The sequence below is a fragment of the Charadrius vociferus genome, unplaced genomic scaffold (genome assembly GCF_000708025.1).
Source record: "Charadrius vociferus isolate BGI_N301 unplaced genomic scaffold, ASM70802v2 scaffold917, whole genome shotgun sequence".
Classification (NCBI taxonomy): Eukaryota; Metazoa; Chordata; class Aves; order Charadriiformes; family Charadriidae; genus Charadrius; species Charadrius vociferus.
The window spans coordinates 1,079,770-1,084,275 of NW_009649175.1; the positions used below are offsets into that span (position 1 = coordinate 1,079,770).

At 42.5% G+C, this 4,506-nt stretch overlaps 1 protein-coding gene across 1 annotated transcript in view; it reads right to left on the minus strand.

Annotated features, from left to right (window-relative positions):
* CCDC64 (coiled-coil domain containing 64) overlaps positions 1-4,506 on the minus strand; it is a 66,931-nt gene that overhangs the window by 18,048 nt on the left and 44,377 nt on the right. The window lies entirely within an intron of this gene.

The window sequence follows — 4,506 nt, forward strand, 5'->3', positions numbered from 1 at the left end:
GAGGCAGTTTGAGGACAGTGGAAAGGCCATTCCTACCTGCAGGATCCAGGCTGCAGACAGCCTGTATAAATGACAGCTTAGACATGTTAACTGCTCTCCAGACAGCTTTATGGCTGATTTTTACATGGTGAACACACTTGTTTAGGCTTGTAAGAGAACATAAGGTTTTTATGACAAATCCCTAATGAGACAGCACAAATGGATGGTTTTCTATTTAATTAGCCTCCATCAGGTTCCATTACACTTAGGCACAGACCTCCCCCTCTGGAAGATTAGCTGGAAGGGAATTGATCCCCCTCAAGAGGCGGCATTGCCGTCCTGCTTGGGGCACAGGCAGAGCTGTACGTCCAATGGCAAATACCATCAGGAGCCACAATGCCCTAGACAGGGAGGTGAGATGGGAGGAGGGATGGGGGCAAGAGGAGAAAACTTGCATTGGGGTCAGCAGCTGTGGGCAGGTTTAGGAGTGCGTCCTTAAGTCTGGCAAATTTGGGTGAGGATTTGACCCAGGGTGCTCTGGCTGACAGAGAGCCCAAGGCAGCAGCTCCACCAAAGGGTGTAATGACTTTGCCCTGGCAGCTTGTGACCTGAGGAATGAACACAGAGACCCAGGCTGAGCTGCCCACAAAGGCAACACTACCCCCTTTTCAAAATGCCCCTTATTTCGCACAGTCTGCAGAAAAATAATCGAAATCAGAAGCAAGAGGTAAAAGACTTCTGGCTCCATCAAGTGGTTGCCCCCAACACTGCTTGCTTGCAGGGGCAGCAGAAGACAGAAGCGCAGCCACCAAAATCAGCCATGCTCTGACCACTGGCTTCTGGAACGAGAAAGGGTTTCCAACAATAAGAAATAATCCTGTCTACCAATTGTTTTTTGGTTTCCCTCTTAATCCTGGATTGGCATAACTGATCTTCTCCTCTTCTTTAAAGCCTCACATCAGAGACCTTTGCATATTGCCGTCACCTCATTTATTTAATAAAGCTTCCTTGCACAGGCAGAGTACACAAAACATAATCATAGCGCAGCACTATAGGAAGGGGTTGGTTATTTTTCTTCCCTTAAGCAGCTATAGATTTCAAAGCATCCTGAGCAGCTATTAATTGGTGACACTAAAGAAGACTGATGGATTGTGCTTTTTTTGAATGATTCACTTGCTTTTCTAAAGACTGCTGAAACATCTTCATGCTGAAATACTCTGCAGGAGCTATCAAGGATGAAAAAGCACCAGATGAAAAGTACTGAAGGATTTTGCCTGTGAGATGCTGACCACACTCCCAAAGAGCACAAGCGGTACCAGATGAGATGACAGACCAGTATTTGATGGTTAACTGTGTAACATAATTTATATGCTAGAACAATTCTATGTACAGACAGTGTAAATGTACAACAGCAATAAAAAAAAAGGGAGTGTTAATGGCGTTGTAAAAATCTCTGGTAAGACAATATATAGCTGCTGTTGCTAGTTCTGGTCCCCATGCTCAGATTGGAGCAGGTGAAGGGATGGATGCAAGGGTGATCCAGACCGTGGAAAGTCTGTTATATGAAAGGAGACTAAAAAAGGATGGCTTATTTTATCTCATGCAATGAATGCTGAGAGAGGACTCCCTATAAATACATCACAGATAAGCACACAGAAGGGAGAAGCGCTATTTAAGCAGATGCACAATTTTGGCAGAAAAAAATTACATGAATAAACTGGATAAGAGTATATTTGGTCTGCAAATAGGAAGATTTCTACATTTCCAAGGAGCTGCAGTAGGACTGCTCCTCCTGCACCATTACAGTAGGAGAAATGGTGACAAAAATTAATTTTGTGATGGAGCTAGATCACTTTATCATGCAGTTTCTTTCAGAGGGCTGCCTACGACAGAAGGGAAATGAATTGACCTCAAAGGTCCTTTCTGGTACTAGACTGCTTGCAGGACTATAAGGTTTGTATTCACCAGGTTCAAATTATCATCTGGAATTTACCAACTTGCCGCTCAGCTTATATGCTTCCACATCTTATTCCCGCAGTTATAGCCCATATGAAGTGAAGAAAGGACTGTTAGCAGACAGCATGTTACAGTGTCACCTCAGTGTACACCATTCACATTCTATCTCATGCAGTACAAAAAAGTAAAAAAAATACTTTCTTTAGCCTCATACGGCGCAGCATACTCTCTCTGACCAGCTGTTTAACAGAAGTAAACAGAAATTACTGTTTCATGTGTTTCCCTCCACAGGAGAACAAGGAAACGCCTTAATCCAGTTCTAGATATGGAATGGGTGATACCTTTAGTCTCACCTTTGCAAAGATTTGATTTTTCATAGGCATGAAACAAAGTCTTTTGAGCTGAGCTCTGGTCATGGAAATCCCCTTTTCATGCTATATTTGTTTCAGAGGTTATTAATACTGCTGCTGAACTTCCCTTTCTAATTGATTATAAAGGCTAGATTTTAACATCAGTTTGCATTATTAAACATCAGTCAGTTTCCATTATTTTATGGAAAACCACCTTGGCAGTGTGCAGTATTTGTCACACTTTATGGCGTGCTTTCATACAGCATCTACTTGGGTTCTCCACACTGCTGTACATATGTGCATATGCACATGTGTGTTTTAAACCATGCGCTCACTACTGGTCACTTATAACATGCTCTTTTACTTAGCGTCATCGGAAGATGTAACCTTCTATCTACATTTTCCCTTTATTGCTCAAATAAGCTATGGCTTTTGTTTAATTAAAGTGAGTTTCTTCTGCCTCAGTCACTCTGGCTCTACTCTCATTATGCAAACTGTAGTGTTTTCTCTTCCCCATCAGTGTTTTTCTAAACATGAAAAGCTAAAACCTTTTGTCGTTACATCAATCATTTAGCGATGCATTATTTTTGCAAGAGAGAAGTAATATTCTTTCCAGAAAGGCATACATATATCGCCCAACATCATAGCTTTGCTCTGTAGTTAAGAAAGAATTAATTTCCTGGGTATAGGCAAATTAGCCAACACAGCCACCAGGCAGAGTTTGAAACATATCTGCAAAAGTGTAGACATCAATTCACAATTAGATATATTCAATCAACTGTGAGATTTGTTTTCTAGACTTCAGGCAATGTTTAGATGAGATTTGGGCAGTCCAAGAAGAAACGAAGAGCAGGAGGACATTTTGGCCTCTGCTCTAATTATGGGCTTTTTTTCATTGTAAACCTGATTAAATTTCTCTCATGATTAATTCTGAAGTGCTAAAATACACAAAAAGGTGTAGATTTTTGGCAGAAAAGTACAGCTTACCAGTTACAATAACTCCATGAGGTTTAACATCTGGAATAAACAAGCAATAAATTAAATAAATGTAAATAAATTGGAATGCTCCTGTGAAGAAGAAATCTTTGAAATGTTTGGGATGGACTGTGAGAAATGAATGGCCTGTAGGTTAGTCTCATTCAAAGAAGTCCCTCTTTTGGGGGAAGATTCGCTAAATAAAACTAACCGCATATCAAGCTGTAAGTCATATCAGAAAGAAACGGAGAATGGGAAAAGTTTAATAGACTGTAGCTGGGTGAAGAAAGCAGTGTTTCCAAATTATTGACTTCTACAAACAAGATGATTCAAAGTTAACAAAGCATATTGAAGATTTTCTTTCCTAAAATAGCTAAGAAAGATAAGTCCTAATTAGTGCTAAATTTATAACACTCAGGAGAGTGTGTTACCCTTTTTATTAATTTGCTAATAGCTGAGTTCAAGGGACTCCCTGTTCCCACTGTGGTACCATTAACTCTTCAAACCACTAATTGCTGCCTCCCCTGGCTCCAGGTTCCTGGATTCCCAGCTCTTCTCTGGGTGGAAAATATATTTGGCTACTGAAAAGCAAGCAAAGGGGGAAACAACAAACATCTTGCTTTAGGATAATAATTAAAAAACCCCACATTAATCTGGCTGCTGAGAGAAGCCCCAGAGGATCAGGGATTGCTGCCGTGCCACCACAGCTGGCACTCCGGTGGCGGGAAGCCTGGTTTTCTGGGCTAACGGACCCAGGCCAAGAAAGCTATGAGGCTGTGGCTACTTTCCAGCCATAAGCAACCACCAATATTCTGCATACGTGGAGGTTGCCCAGTTTGGGAATCTTTGAGACCTTTTTACCGAAGCTTTTAATTCAGGTCAACTTTAAATTGTTATTCGAAGCATTATTCTATCCAGGAAGGTGCTTACGCAATAGCGACGCTCGCGGTTCGTCACCTTTTGAGGGCTTCAGTTTGCATGTGCTGATTTACGTGCAGAGCGGAGGGATTCCCCGACGGATGGCCTGTGGGACACCGCCGGGCGTGTGGAGAGGAGCAATGGCACTGAGGTGCGTTGGCCAGCTGCCCACCCAGCCGCTCCCTCAGTCCCCCTCCTCGACGAAGCGGGGAGGGAGAGAAAATAAGGTGCAAAAGCTTCTGGGTTGAGATAAAGACAGGGAGGCCACTCACACAAATCCGGAGGAATTTGAAGTAAAACCAGTGACTGGCAGACTGGCAGGGGGGTC